We start from the raw sequence: 17,136 nt of genomic DNA on the forward strand, positions 1-17,136 counted from the left end.
TACTAAATTTTTATATAAATCAAATTAAAAATAAATTATTTTTTTTATTCCTTTCTTACATATGTTTGGTTAAGCCTTAGTCATTAAATAAGATTTTGAAATCCCAATTAGTTCACAGGAGCCTAAGGAGGTATTTGGATAGGAAAAAAAATCATAATTTTAAAAATATTTTTATGGCATACGAAATAAATATGTGTAGAAATTTATTTTTTAAAAATCACTTCTTGCCTTACCAAACACCTTTCAATATGGCATTACTCAAATTCCTATGACTGAATTCGTAATGTGGCTTTTCAGTTTGATGGGAACAGGGAGGGTGGGAGGAGGGAAGCTAACTCCTATCAGGGCTGTGCAAAAACCCGGTGGTTCGGTCCAACCCGAACAAACCCGGTCCAGTCTAGTTCAAAAAAAATTGGCCCGAAACAAGACTGGACCAGACTGGACCGAACTGGTCTCATCGAGCTGGACTGGACTAGGGACTGACCCCTCAGACCAGTTGGTCCAGTCCAGTCTAGCCCGATTTTTTTAAATTATTATTTATATAATTTTAATTTGATTTAATTTTTCTATATAAATTTTTTATCTATTCAAATAATTAAGATTTATCTATTAACTTTCAAAGTAATGAGCATGCATATATATTTTCTACAATTTAAGATCTATATTGATGAGAATTAATTAATAAAACATGACTTCATTGGGAAATTGAAAAAGAATGATCAAATTTGATAACTTTTGAATTAAAATATGTGCAAAATTTTATATAGTAAGTTACAATCTTGCCTCTTATTGAAGAAATTTTTTTTTTTAAAAAAATTAAAATTAGCTCTGGACTGCCTGGACTGGTCCAGGCAGTCCAGAGGACCAAGTCCAGTCCAACCCGACCTCGGGTTGGCACTAGACCGGACCAGACCTCGGGTTGTTTTTTTCAGCCCGAGGTCTTTACTGGACCAGACTTCGGGTTGATAACAAACCTGGTCCAGTCTAGTCCATGCACACCCCTAACTCCTATGCTTGTTGCTGATACCCAGTAGGCTTTCTTCTCGTGTGGAAACCAGGCGTCATCCCATGCACGAGAGAAAGGGGGCTCCCATCATGAAATTCAATTTTATTTTGTTTACCCCCTCTTTGCAAGTATAGACAAACTATTTCTCTTTAATTTTATTTAATTCCTGAGGCCACGTCGCCGTCGGCTTCATACCTGCGGCGAAGCGTCGTCCCCGTCTTTCATTCCCGCCGTCGTTGCCACGCTGCTGAACTCTTTCCGCACGGCGTCATTCCACTTTCGCAAGCAGATGCGCCGGAGCGCTTCACAGTCCACACTCTTGAGTGGCCTCCTTGCGTTGCGGCGGCTACCTCTGCGAACAAAATGGAGAAGGGTAGAAACCTGGTGGTCTCAGCTGTGCAGTTTGCCCGCCCGAACGGCGTCTAAACCAATGTCGGCACCGTCGAAAGGTGTTCTTTGGCTTCCTTTGTGCCCCCCCGTTTTCTTTTATTATAACCTGTTTGCATCGAAATTTGTTAGTGTTATGTGCCAATGTTTGAAATTCACTTGACATTGTTCATCATTTCTCACTTCTCTGGATCACACGCTAAAAGCCGAACGTGATGACAATTGTTTGGAAAATATTGGGCTCCCCGAGATTAAGAGATTTCTTCTTTAGCTTTCCGTGATATGATCACTAGCAATTCTTACAAATTGTGTAACCCTTGAATATTTAATGTCACTGCTTCGTGCAATAGTCAAATCTATGGTTCTTTGCTATGGAAACCACATGTGGCAACTTCCTTAAAGGCAAAGTTCTTAATTTTGACTGTTATTCATTGAGCAAATTATGTATCTGAACTCTGTGTAACTCAGTGGCCTTCTCCATGTACCTGAGTCTTCTAGATCAAAACCAATCACTAAATGGATTCCAGTCACATGCTCTGGAAGATTCATGCTTTCTTGTAAGAGTGTGCCAGTAATGTGGTGGCAGTTTATGTTGAAGTGAATGCATCTCAAAGCAAGATGTGGTTAGCCAAACAAAATAAATTGCAGTCATTTCATTGTGAACCATCTCTAAGTTTTGAAGCCTTATTAATTAGGAATTTCTAGATTTATGAGCTTTCCTGACTTTTGATCAACAGTCTCATACAGTTTCTCAACAATGGCTGAAGTATCACATGGACCTGCCCCTGGAAATGATTGCCTGTCATTCATTAAAGCCTCACTAGATGAGCTTGAAGGTATACGTCATCAAAAAATATTCGTTTCTTCTACCTTTTTTGTGTGTGTGTGTGTGTGTGTTTTTTTTTTTTTTTTGGGTTAAAAGCTTAACTTCTGTTTTAAATGTACTTTTTACCCATTTTAATTTTTGATCTTGCGCATGTCCAAACAACTGGAGAATCATGGGGACTTCCACAAGTGCTATTTACTTGCAAAATTGTTATTTTCCCTTTTCACTTTTGAATGAATTAATGTTCTGCTCAATATTGATATAGATTCTTTTATAACTTAAAATTGTAATTTTGTAGATCTTTTGTGAAATTTCAATGATCAAATGATTTTTTTTCCCCTCTATACTCTCTTCCAATTGCCTTTCTTTGAACCAGAAGGCACATAACTGTTCATAGAATAGATTTCGACTAAAATAAACCACTTCTGTTGCTTGTTGGAGAATCACATTGGAACATATCGTCATTGCTTTTTGGAGCACAATGGTGTTGTGCGGTCCATGTGGCCGACTCCATCTAGTAGGATAAAACTTATTGTTGTTGCATGGGGATTTATACTGGGGCTATTAATGTGCAAAAATCATTATATTTTTTACTTGAATAAGCTATGTTCTGCTCAGCTCTTAATTTTTTTCATTAATGTATTGCATGACATTGTGCAACATTTACATAGATACTATTTAATCCAAAATTGTTGCTCTTTGATGAAGATTCCAACAGTTCAATGATTTTTCACTCTACTCCTCCCTTTAACCACTTCTTTGTTTGAACCCGTAGGCCCATATCATTGTTGGTTGAATAGGTCCTACAAAAATAAACAACTTTCTGTTCGAGACAGAACATTCTTGGTTCTTTCTGCAAGAATTCATGACCATGAAATTTTGTTTGAAAATATAAAGAAAATAAAGAAAAGGTGAGGAAGGCTATGTATTAATTTCTTTCTCCTAGTCTTTCAATAATTAGTTTTCTTTTCACCTTATGATTATAAATTACTTTTGATGGCAGGTTCCCTCATCTTTTTATCATGGGCTTATTCTTAATTCATCCTTCAGCAGATACAATGCACCTAATCTGGTTATTGATGGCTGAAAACATCAGTTTCCCCATATTATTGTCAAAGAAGGCATTTCCTGAGGTAATGTGAAATCCTGGGTCCAATTCTTCAGTAATATCAAGCCTTGTGGTATAATTCTTATTACTATCAACCCTTGTCCTTGGCGTAATTCCTCTTACCATCAACCCCTGTTGCATGCAAATATTAAGTTATTTGCCTAGGTGGAGAATGTGTTAGACTCTGGGCCCTACTGTTAAACCAGTCCAAAAGCCTTATTACACGAGGGGGAAGATATGGATAGAACAAGGGACAAAGCGGCAACTAACTTTGACGCTAGTGGAGGTTGTGGTAGAGTAGGAAGAGAGAGTGTGATGGCAATGGGTTTGTTTAGAACCTAAATAGTGAAGAGGAGTTGCGAAGAATCATTTGGGAGTAATTTTCTTGGAAGCCTCTCTGAAGAAGAGAATTATCCATCTTTACCTTCTGTCATGTTTTTATTTAAGTGTTGGGCATGATATGTTTGGTAATTTAATCTGAAAGTGTTGGGCTTTTATACATCTACTAACAGTGAAGCGTAGTCTGAGTTTTCATGTTCTGATTTGGAGCTGATTTATGCTGTTGTTATTTTAGGTTTCTTCAAATAGTTGTTCAATAAGATGCTGGTCACCATTGGAAATAGTTGTTTCCATCTAGTTTATGCCCAATCATCAGGGTTGATGGCTCACTGGTTTCAGGTAGAGGATGCATATTGTTCCACCATTAGTGAATCAGTTTTACCAGTTTGAGTTTAATTACTCATGGCTCTAAACTGACCGAAACTGAGCATTGTGGGGATTGTTGCTCTGATGTCATGAAGGTTAGCTGAGCAATTGACGACTTGCCTTAAAATATTAAGTGTGCTACATATATAGATGGGAAGCAGAATGGCTTGAATCTAGGGTTTCTAAGATACTCAAAATCTAGCATTAACGGCCTATCTTTAGAATCTATTGTATCTAATCTAATCCGATTATTTCAAATTACAAGAGAAAGAATAAAATAAACCATAATTTATTAAATAGAAAAATGAAAACTCTTCATTCAGTGAGTGCCAATCGGATGCTTGGTGTTGTTTAACAGTTCTGCCTTCTGCACACTTTTCCATATGATGTACAATTTTAAGATCATAGCTAGTCATGTTTAACGAATTCTATAGGCAAATTGCCTGTACAAGATCTTGAATTTGTTAACATAGTTGCAAAACTTGCATAGATAGTGTTTGAAGTGTTACGAGTTTGGGGGGGAGAGAAATCCGTGGGCTTTTATGGTTGGTCCTTTGTCTAAGGAGCTATGTGGGGAAGAATAGCATTCATCTCTTCATTGTGCTGTTCTGCTTTTTAGTCTATTATTCTTCAAGGGAGTTGCCATCTCAGAATCACAAAGAAAGAGGGCTGCTTTGCTAAACTTTTGCTTAAAGATTTTTTCATTGTCTTCAGTTTCAAAAAGAAAGAGGGCTGCTTTGCTACACTTTTGCTTAAAGATTTTTTCATTGTCTTTATTTTCAAGGTTCCTTTTGGAGATGAGTTATTCATTTTTACTTCGAATCTCTTGTTAAAGAAATGTCTTTTTCTAGGAAGACATTGTTGCAAAATTTCTTTGTAGTGAAAATTTTTGCAATTGCCGTGGCTAGTGCTACATGCTAACCAATGAAGGGAAGCCCAGCTGTAGTACCTATATTATGCTAAATAGAGTTTCAAGTCCACCATATCATATATCTCATATGGCGTTAATTGCTTTATTTATATGATTTTTCCTTATGGACTGACACATCTATAACATTATTGTTTAGAGGAATTTAATTAAATTTATTTTCTTTTATATTCATAGATGGAGAAAGGTGCATGCTACTTGTTATTTAAAAATTTTGAGGGCCCAGCAGTATATCATAAGAAAGATGTGGATCTTGAAACACTCTACCAAGGTGATGATTCATTTTTCTTGCATAATGTTGTCTACAATACGTTAAGACACTTGTATTTTTTAAATTTTTTCATATATATGCATATGCATGGTCAATGAAGAAATGCAACATGCTTTCATGATTTAATTCCTGATGAAGGGAGACGAGAATAATTCTATTTTTATTCAGTGAATACCGAAGTCAAGAGATACAATATATAAAGCTAGGCTACGGTGAAAGATAAATGATAAATGATAAACAAGGATCTATCATAATCTATCCTAATCAGGCTAGAATCATAATTTGCTTTGTAAACTAAAATACAGTAACCGAACTGACTGAAACACATCTTATTGGGCTTGGGCTTTATCTTCCAACACTCCCCCTCAAGCTGGTGAGAAGATGTCGATCAATCCCAGCTTGCTCCTGTGTCCTTCGAACGAGTCTCTGGGTAATGGCTTAGTAAATAAATCTGCCACTTGATTCTTGGTTCGAACATGAGATAAATCAATGATACCTCCCTCTATTTTTTCCCTTATGAAATGTCTGTCGATTTCAACATGTTTTGTCCTATCATGGTGTACTGGATTTAGAGCCATTTCTATAGCTGATTTACTGTCACTCCAGAGTTTTATTGGCCCAATAGGCATCAGTCTCAGCTCTTTTAGAACTCTAATTATCCAGATTCCTTCGCAGACCCCAAGAGCCAGTGCCCTTAGTTCTGCCTCGGCACTGCTTCTAGAAACTACTGGTTGTTTCTTGCTTCTCCAGGTAACCAGATTTCCCCATAAGTAAGTAATGTATCCAGTAGTGGACCTCCTATCAAGTAAGGACCGCCCATGATCAGCATCCGTATAGATTTCTATCTCTCTAGATTTGCCTTTCTTGAAGAATAAACCTTTTCCTGGATTCATCTTCAAGTATTTCAAAATTCTGTACACCGCTTCCATATGTTGTTCTTGCGGTTGATTCATAAACTGGCTTACAACTCCCACAGCATAACTTATATCTGGTCGTGTATGAGCTAGATAAATAAGCTTTCCTACCAGCCTTTGGTATCTTCCAGTGTCAACTGTTGTACCATCTTTCTTGTATTCTAAATTGCAGTCTGTCTCCATAGGGGTTTCTGCAGGTTTAGCTCCAAGCATTCCTGTTTCTTGCAACAAATCTAATGTATACTTTCTTTGAGAAACATTTATTCCCTGTTTGGTTCTACTAATCTCCATCCCAAGGAAATACCTCATCTGTCCCAGATCTTTCATCTCGAATTCAGCTGCCAATGATTTCTTTAACTCTCTCACAGTACTTTCATCGTTTCCTGTAATCACAATATCGTCTACATACACTATTAAAATAGTGATTTGATCACCAGCATGTTTTATAAAGAGCGTATGATCTGATTGCCCTTGTGAGTATCCCATTTTCTTCATTGTTGAGAATCTTCCGAACCAAGCTCTAGGGGATTGTTTCAGTCCGTATAATGATTTCTGGAGTTTGCAGACCTTTGAGCAATTTGTTGAATTCTGGAGGCCGGCAGGTATCTTCATATATACTTCTTCTTTAAGATCTCCGTTTAGAAAGGCATTTTTCACATCTAACTGATAGAGTGGCCAATCTAAATTTGCTGCTACTGATAACAGTACTTTAATGGTGTTGAGCTTTGCTACTGGAGCAAAGGTTTCTTGATAGTCAACCCCATATGTTTGTGTATATCCTCGGGTCACAAGTCTCGCTTTATATTTGTTTATGCTTCCGTCTGGATTGTACTTGATGGTGAAAACCCACCGACATCCCACGGTCTTCTTTCCTGCGGGTAAATCAGTGATTTTCCACGTTTCATTCTGTTTCAATGCTTCCAACTCTTCATTGATAGCCTGTTTCCAATTAGAGTTACTCATAGCCTCTTGAAAAGTCTTGGGTACTCTTTCACTGGACAAATTTGCTACAAATGTCTGCATTCTAGAAGATAATCTGTCATAGGAAACAAATTTACTGATTGGATGCTGAGTACAGGATCTTACCCCTTTTGTGAGAGCAATTGGCCACCCAAGTTCTTCAGAATCTAACACCGGATTGGAGACTTGGTTATGCCTTGGAATGTGAGAGACTCTATTATTTTGCTGCTCTTCTGAGTCAACTTGTTCTTCTTCACTACCTGAGGCAATATTATGCTCCTGGTCTATCTCTGTGTTTACCTCAACATCATTTTCCACATGATTGTCTTCTTCAGTAAAGGAGGTTTGTGGGTTTGGATTTTCAGGTTCGGGTTGAGTAGAGGAATGTTGGTTTTCAGATGCTTGTGGGTTTGGATTTTCAGGTTCAGGTTCAGGTTCTGGTATGGCCTGGTTTGTTTGTACTAAGGGATCCAAAGTTAGCCATTCTTCTGAGTCATAGTTCTCCCCCTGAATGGGTAATTTGGGATAGTAGGCATCATCTTCTGAAAACACAGCATTCTTAGTGACATAAACTCTCCTTGTTGTAGGGCAATAACACTTATATCCTTTTTGGGTAGGGGAGTATCCGAGAAAAATACATTTTAGAGCTCTGGAATCAAGTTTGTTACCATTATCTCTATGTATGTAAACTACACACCCGAATACTTTCAAGGGAATGTTTGAGACCAAGGGTGAATTTGGGTAGGTTTCAAGGAGTTTTTGAATGGGGGTTTGGTAGGTGAGTACTTTTGTGGGCATTCTATTGATGAGGTAGGTTGATGTGAGAATAGCTTCTCCCCAAAATATATTTGGAACATTCCTAGCAATCATGATGGCTCGGGTGACTTCTAGAAGGTGTCGGTTTTTTCGTTCAGCTACTCCATTTTGTTGTGGGGTGTATGCACATGAGGTTTGATGGTGGATCCCTTGCTGGTCAAGGAATTCCTTCAAGTTTGTGCTAAGGTACTCCCTTGCATTGTCACTCCTTAGTATCTTGATTGCCCCTTGGAATTGGGTTTTTACAAATGTGTGGAAATTTCTGAATATGTTGAAAATTTCTGATTTTTCTTTCATTAGGTATACCCAAGTCACTCGTGTGTGGTCATCAATAAACGTAACAAACCATCTAGCATTAGAGGTTGATTTAACTCTTGCTGGTCCCCAAATATCACTATGTATCAAGGTGAAGGGTGCTGTTGGTTTATAGGATTGTAAGGGGTAAGAATTTCTTGTTTGTTTTGCAAGTTGACAGGTTTCACAAAGAAAAGGAATTGAACTTTTATTCAATAAATCTGGAAATAAATGTTTCATATAATCAACACTGGGATGGCCTATCCTAGAGTGCCATAATAATACATCCTTATTCGAAGAATTTGAACTAAACAACGGCTTGCCTACTTGTTTGTTGGTGATCTTAGAGCCTTCAAGATAATAGAGTCCGTCCCATTCTTTAGCAATACCAATCCTCCTCCTCGTTGTCAAATCCTGAAAAACGCAATTGGTATCATCAAAAAACACTCTACAGTGATGATTTTTAGTTATTTTACTCACTGATAGCAAATTACATGCAAGTGCCGGGATAAATAGAACATTCTTTAATTCTAAGCTATCTGAGATCTCAATACTTCCAACACCACATACTTTGGAGAAAAGTCCATTAGCAACTTTCACCTTAAGATTCTCATCATGACAATACTTTAGAATTTTGAACAGAACTTTATTACCCGTCATATGATCTGTAGCTCCAGAGTCAACAATCCAAGTGTTATCACGTGTTACCATGGCATTTAAGGCTATAATAGAATTACCTGACTTTACCAAATTTGCCTTGGGGTTGGTGGTTGAGTTATTATGTTTCTCCAGGATTCGTTTAAGCACTTGTAGCTCTTCTCGGCTAAGAGTTTCACCATTCTCCTCATTCTCGCTGGTCGCAGCAACATACCCCCTACTTTCTGGTCTTCGCCTTTGTTTTAAATTTGCTGGCTTGCCGTGTAGTTTCCAGCATATGTCCCTAGTGTGACCATTTTTGTTGCAATGATCACACCATCCTTTGGAGTTCTTCTTTCCTCTCTGTTCTAGTCCATTGTTGCCTTGTACTGTCAACGCCGAACTCTCAGAGGGTGTTGATATACTCTGGGTAAGTTGCTTTCTACTTTCTTCACATCTAACCATGTTGAAAGTTTCAAACAGTGATGGCAGCGGTCTCATTCCCATGATTCTTCCTCTTACATCATCAAACATATCAATGAGTCCAAGTAAGAACTCATAGGTTCTTTCCTTTTCAACCAGTTCCCTATATAATTGGGCATCACTGCTACACTTCCATTCATGGACTTCAAACATGTCCAACTGCTGCCACAATCGTGTGAGAGCAGTATAATATTGTGTCACGGTCATATTTCCTTGTTTCATCTCTCTTTGTAATTTTTTGATTTGAAACAAAGCAGCAGTGTTCTCCATAGCTGAATATGTTCTTTTTGCAGCATCCCATATTTCCTTTGCTGTCTTAGCAAGTAAATAGCCTTCGCTAATGTCTGTCGTCATAGAATTACATAACCAGGTCATCACTAGATTGTTTTCAGCAAACCAAGTATCATACTTTGAGTCATCTGGACTTGGTTGTGGAGCCTCCCCAGTTATATATTTTTCCTTTCTTCTGCCTCGTAGGTACATAAGGACACTTTGGGACCATTGTAAATAATTATTCCCATTTAACTTGTGAGAGATTAGCATCTGTTGTGTTTCTGTGACCGCTCCGGATTCGATTCCCGTTGAGGAGGGACCTGATGTGGATAGAACTGTCGCAGAGGAGGAAGAGGATGGTGCTGTACCTGCCGTTAATGCTGAAGCTGAACGCCTCATTGTACCGAACAGAGGCGGAAACTCTCCAGACTCCATCTTTCGACTCCTTGTTCACGTCGGGTTCACCAGATTTCAGTGTGACGAATTGGGTCGGTCGAATTTGCTGTCTTCGGTGCGATGAATCACTCAATTTGAATTATACAATACCATACGACCAGTAACGCCGTTCTTAGTCGCGCTGAGAATGTCGACTTTTAACCTCTCGCTGGTCGGTCTTAGTCGCGGTGGAACCTGCGACTTTCACCTTCTCTCCCGGTTCGCTGGTCGGTCACGACTTTCACTCTCTGGTCAGTCGCGACTTTCACTTTCTCTCCCGGTTCGCCTGCTCTGCTCTCCGGTTCGCTGGACGGTCGCGACTTTCACTCTCTGGTCGGTCGCGACTTTCTCTCTCTCTCCCGGTTCGCCCGCTCTGATACCATGATGAAGGGAGACGAGAATAATTCTATTTTTATTCAGTGAATACCGAAGTCAAGAGATACAATATATAAAGCTAGGCTACGGTGAAAGATAAATGATAAATGATAAACAAGGATCTATCATAATCTATCCTAATCAGGCTAGAATCATAATTTGCTTTGTAAACTAAAATACAGTAACCGAACTGACTGAAACACATCTTATTGGGCTTGGGCTTTATCTTCCAACAATTCCTGATAAGGGTTCTTTGAACAGCTATTCAGAAGTTAAATATGCCGCCTGCTGGGAATTCTGAGTCAATTAATCAATTGAAGTTCACTTCTTGGAAGCTAGATGGAATCACGAAGGACTATTATATGTGTTCTTCTCTTCAGAATTTACTTCTCTGTTATCCAGGTATTATAAACATTAATCCCTTGATTCAATTATTCCTGCGTTGTTTACCACAGCATTACTTTCAAGGTATTTGTAAAATGTGATGATCTGAGAGAATCTTCTCTCCTGTAATTTGTTTAACATTAGAAATTATGCTAATTTCGGATTACACTTCCTTGTGTAGTAATTCTCATTTTCTACATGATTTGAAAAATTGCGAGCTAGACCCTAGAGGAATAAATTTCCTCTTGCATTTTTTTTATTTGCAAACCTTTTGCAGCTTGTTTAATTAGACAAAGAAGTATAATGGGACAGCACCAACACTGAATGGAAAATGATATCAACAAATACTCGAACTCAAAAGGGCTGCATAATCCCTTCATGAATCTGTCAAAGAAACCTGAACTTAGATGAACTTTGACCCACAAGAGAGATAGCTTCTCAAATTTGTAGATGTAGTGCTTGCTTTTGTACCCATTTAAAGCCTTTGAAGCAGACATTTTCCAGAAGCAACTATTTTTTGCTTCTCACAAAATGCTGCAAAGGAATGTCATTAATGTTTCAATACTTATGATTTCATTCCCCAACGGAGGTGAAATTGCATTTGGCCTTTTCATTTTCTCCTCCCCTTTACCTTGCTATAATTATCAGGGGAAAAAAAATGAGATTCAATTTTCTTGGATTTTTATATTCTGGTCTTAAAGTGCAATGGCTATCATACATAGAAGAAGTATGAAATCTTGAGCACTGAATAGATAGCACTAATTAGGAGGATTTAGGAAAGGTAGCGGATAGTTTATGTGATCATAAATCTATCTAATGCTATACATTACTATTTATTTGACAGTTCATCCTTCCTATATCAGACGAGGAATTTATTTTCATAATCTTGGAAACTTATGTGGGCCATTTAGAATTCAGATTGTTGTATTGATGATACTTCTTAGATGATCGCAACGCCTGTAACAAATTTTTCATTATACTTTTTGGGTTGTAATTAAAAGTAACTTGGCTGATTTCATATTTTAATACCTGGTATCCTATGTTACAGGCTGCATCTCTGCAGATGAAAGTGGAAACCGCCTCTTTCTTTCTGATTGCAATCATCATAGGATTATCGTATCTGATGGCAATGGAGTGATTTTGGACTGTGTATGTATACAAATTAGTGCAAGAGCATTTTTTATTTCAGGTCTTTTGCTAGCCCATATTTCTATGCAGTCTGGTGAATGTAAAACAGACATGGCTCTTGATAGATGACTATTTTGAAGTAGGTGATTAACGATTAGAGTAAGTTGGAGTTTCAATAATGACGCACAGTGATAGTTGAATACTGAAGACTGGACTCATCATCATATGATCTCCAAGTTTTCTAAAAATGATGAGTAGTCGAATAACATCACTTAGATGTCTACTGAATTTGTTCACAAACACTTTACAACACAGCGGCAAATGACTCGTGTTTCACTAGGCGATTTCAAATTTTTCTGACAGCATTACCTTAATATCAACAATTAGATAGTCAACTAGCTCTCAATAGGCGTCTGTGTATTTGAATTTTATCATAATATCTACGTCATAGTCTCTTGCCTTCTAGTGGCCATTAATTGGTATCATGAATAGTGGTCAACAGTTTTGAAAAATGCTACATATAAATGGTTTTGAACAGTTTTGAAGATGGCTACTTATAAATGGTTTTGATTATTGAAGTGTTTTGATCGGCTAGGAAACCAAATGAAGTGTCACAAATTTTAGGGGCTTACTGATGTAAACTATGGTAGCATGGGATGCCTAAGTGTTACATTGAGTAATATGAGATGTTTTATGATACTCAGGTGGTTGGTTCTTCCATCTTAATAGCTTTTAGGGAGGGCCCTTCCATCTTAATAGCTTTTAGGGAGGGCCCTTGACGTCGCTTGGGTGCCCATCCATCCAATATATGATAAATTCTTAGTTGTGATGAAGTTTACAGTGCCCCAAGCAAGCAAATGACATATGCATAGAGGGGGATGTTGAGAGTGATGAAAATGGATAAATAATTAAGATAGAGAATTAAATGTAGTTTTGAGAAGGTATTTTGGTCAGCGCATGTTGTGTTTTAGGTTTCCTGGTCCTTCACGATAACTAAGATACAAAGTCTCTAGAAATCAATATTTTAGTTCCTGGTCGTTACTAACGACTTCTCCTAAACTTTATTCCATAAAGACTTCTTACCCGTACAGGAGAGAAATCATGATGTGACCTTTAAATTTTGCAAATTTCAGCTTCTTAGTTCTTACCCGATATCAGGGACAAATGTCAATGTCATTTTATCCTTTCTTTTTTGAAAACAATTTATCATAGTGTTTGTTTCTTATAGGTTTTAAATTATTAAGAATTAATAATATTATTTTTTGGCCTTCCACTGACATTGAGAATTTGAGATGTATTGGTTTCTGACAGTTACTATCTCTATAAAAGTAAATGAGCAATACTTCGGAGTTAGGACTTACATTTTTTATTGTCTCTTTTCAGATTGGCTCTTCCCCGGGATTTGAGGATGGAGATTTTGAATTTGCTAAATTAAGGCGACCTGCAGGTTCTTATTACCATGCTGCTGAGGACTGCTTATATTTTGTAGATTCTGAGGTATGAATTTTGCTGTTGAGTGATGCTGTGAATATGAGTAGATGTTAATCCAGGTTTATCACATTTGATGGTATATTGTAAACACCAATCCGTTGTAATTCTTATTATGAATATTTATTTCTGATTCTAAATCTTTATTATGAATGCTATCTGATTTTGGGCTAATTCTAATGGCTTTGCATGAGACATAGTATTGCATTTTCTGCGAGGAGAATAAACTTACCCTTTGGTTATGGGAGTGCTATCTTCATTCTATTCCATAATAATAGTAGGAGTTTCTTCAGGGATAAACTAATAAAGTTGACATGAAGGACACATTTAAGTTAGTTTTACTGCACGTGGGTTGATCAATATGTTATAGATATTCATAGGGTCCTTTTCTAGGGTTTTGTTTTTTGTTTTTTGGTTTTTTGCAGCACAAGCTGGTAGCTGAAGCTGTATTCTCTTTTGCTTGTTTTGTGTGGCTTGTTTCTCAACAAATCCCCCATGTATACTTAGAATGAGTTTGGAATTGCTACAATGCCTGTAGCCTATAAGAACTTGATACTCAAGGCCTGTTTGTTATGATGGAATGGTTTTTGAAGGAATTGGAGTAAGAAAGGGAATAGGAACTAGAATAGAATTGGATACTAAAAGTATGTTTGGTATGCCAATGGAATCTCACTACCTCAGTATGATTTTATTTGATACAATGTATGGCATGCCGATGGAATCTCACTACCTCCGTATGATTTTATTTGGTATAATGTATTTAAAATATAAAAAGACCAGATTTTCCTTTTCAAAATAAGGGGGGGAAATAAAATGCCTTGTCTGTCCCTTGACTCCCTCCATTGCCCACTGTGTCCATCAACATGAGCTACTGGCAATAGATTAGAAACCAACAAACCAAAAGTCTTAAACCGACAACCCCGAATTATAAGCCAGGGACCTAGAAATTACAAAGATTTACTAAAAATATTATCCACAGACAATTGTTGTGTAGATTGGATTTGAAGGTTGGCTGTTAATCAGGACCCATAACATGAGAATCGATGACCTACTGCTGGAGGAATCTGGAAGTCCGTTGTTGATGTCTCTTGCTCTCATAAGAGGATTATTGTACTGCTGTTCACAGGTCACTTCAAAAAAATGAAAAAATAAAACTAAGCTTTCAAAGCACTAGGGCACATTGGCATTGCTGTTCATTGTCAGTGAGCACATCATAATCTGTTGCAGCTGAAAGTGTTGTCACTGGAAGTGTCAGAGGGAGGAAGGGGTAAAATGGAGAAGGGAAATTGCAATCAGAACTGATACTGTGAAATCCGATTCAACCAATTTTACAATATGATTCCTAATTACTTAGGAATCATAATTACAGCATTCCTAAGAAACATTGACATGTATTCCATTTCTAATTCCCCTTCCCCTTTCCGCCATGACAAATATAGCCTCATAGTCCATGAAAGGCCTAGGAGTTTGAATTTCTCAATTTCTCCTAACTATAGTGGATTACCGGGGAGAAAGAGAGGCAGGATACCTGCTACTGCACTGCTTCTCCTAGTTGTATTTGATCTTCATGGAATTTTATGATTGCTTCATTCTGTTTTACAGCTTTTCTTCTTCATCTTTTTGGGTTGAGTTTGGGCTTCATAAATCGTATTGGTTTAATCATATAATGGAGTTGTTACTTACCTTTTCTTTTGTTCTGATTCCTGTCTTCTAAGAACCATGCTATCAGGAAAGCTGATATGGAAGCACGATCAGTAGAGACTCTTTATCCGACAAGTGCCTCTAAGAAGAGCAGTGTGCGTATATGGACTTGGATCATGAATAAGCTGGGTTTAGAGAGTAATGTGGACACTAATGTTGATGAAACATCAGATGTGTTTGATTCTATAACACCTGTTTTGCCATGGCATATTTTGAGATCAGTTGATGATACTCTCTTCATTCTAGACCGCAGGTGAAAGAACTTGATGCTTTTAATTATTTCGTGGATAGTACCTAAACGTTCCTCATTTCATAATATTTGTATTTTCTAGGCAGTTGATCAAGCGATCTTGTATGATATGATAGATAATAGATGCTGATGCTAGCAGTGCAGTTCATGCTATTTCTTGTCTTAATTTAATACAATGGTTATGCTGTTGGTTTTTGGTCCTATTTGCAGGTTTCAAGCTGTATGGATCATGGATTTGGCTTCAGCAAAGATTGACAAAATTCTTAAAGGTTTGATTTAGTAGTTCTATGGTCGATTGTGGAAGCCATTTTGTATCTAGTTGCAGTTGATGAATTAATTCTTGAAATATTTTGTGTTTGAAAAAGGTTCTCCTGAAATTAATGAGATATGCAGAGAGCAGATCACAAAGAAATCATCCCTTTTAGATCATCTAGGCTATGATGGATTTCAACAGCAAATCGAATATACCTGTTTTGTGGAGGGCCTCCCTCATTCTGGTCTTTTATCTTCACTGACGACGCTGCAGAATCAAATTTTCATTTGTGATACAGGTTTCTTTCTTTCGTTTTCTTTTTTCTTTTTCTTTTTTTTTTTTGGGGGGGGGGGTGGTTCTTTGTTCTTTCTGATCTTCATGTCTTTTTTCTTTAGTTTGTGTTTACTCTCCAGTTTTTTTCTCTAGTTGGACAGAGGATTTTGAAAGTTGACGGAGAATCTGGGGGGTTTGTTCAAACTTCAAGTTTTCCAATTTAGGGATACTCGGATTACCTTATTGGATGACATCCCCCTTGGAGACATTTTATGCTACGTAAGTTATTTGTCTCAAAACTGTTTAGGTTGTTTTATTTCCAAATCCAAAACTGATTGTTGTTTACATCTTGAAGAAGAAGCAAGATTTAAACCATACGAAACATTCTAACTTGTCCAACTCATTGCTGGTTGACAGTGGAAATGGACTTTCAGAGGTACCAATTGATCATCGGCAGTCCTTCCAGTTGCTACCAGGTCATTTCTATCTTTTAACAAACTTCTCCATGAATCATCGAGAAATTTATATTGATCACATGATCCTGATATTGATCTGTATCATCTGTGATGCTCTGAGCGTCACTTTATTTTAGGACGCTTTAAGAACTTGAAAATTAGGATTACTTAACGGGCTTTTCTTTCTCTTTCATGTTTTTACACTTTTTTTGGCCCCTAAAAAATAGTAATGCGGTAGCACAGGCTATTTTTTTCTCAATTGACTTTTATGGCGTTGAACTTCGGCAATGTGACAGGTAGAATTCAAATACAGTTAATTGTGGATGTTCCTCAGGATACTGAGCTAGTACAACCACTGGATGAAACCTGTATCTGGCGGCAAGCAAGAGGAGCAGCTACTGAAGTCTCATTAATTGAGGATGTGCCAGGATCAGTAGATAAGGTTCTTGAGGAGGGAAGAGGGTCTTCTTTGGTGAAGTAGTAGTTGGTTCTGTATTTGAAGTTGCTTATGATTTCAATTCTTGGTTGCAGGTCGGGGTTTTGCGCAACTGTGGTATGATGAATTGGATAATCTTGCCTCTCCTAAACCTGAATCAGAGCAAGCTGTTCCAGATGATAATCTGAATGATAATTTAATGGTGGAAGATAAAGAAATTTGCATCACCTGCAATGTCAATACTAGCCCTGGAACCAGTGAGGTATAAATATATTTTTGAAGCAACAAAGGAAGATGGCAATGATTCTGTTCTTTTTTCACCGTTATTTTATTTCTTCCTTGTGTTGTTAC

At 37.5% G+C, this 17,136-nt stretch overlaps 1 pseudogene; it reads left to right on the forward strand.

Moving 5' to 3' along the window:
* Positions 1-1,018: 1,018 nt before the first annotated feature.
* Positions 1,019-16,830, forward strand: LOC114740483 (uncharacterized; annotated as a pseudogene).
* Positions 16,831-17,136: the final 306 nt, after the last annotated feature.

This window comes from Neltuma alba, unplaced genomic scaffold (genome assembly GCF_004799145.2).
Source record: "Neltuma alba isolate B1F8T4 unplaced genomic scaffold, ASM479914v2 tig00000549_pilon, whole genome shotgun sequence".
In the NCBI taxonomy this organism is placed as follows: Eukaryota; Viridiplantae; Streptophyta; class Magnoliopsida; order Fabales; family Fabaceae; genus Neltuma; species Neltuma alba.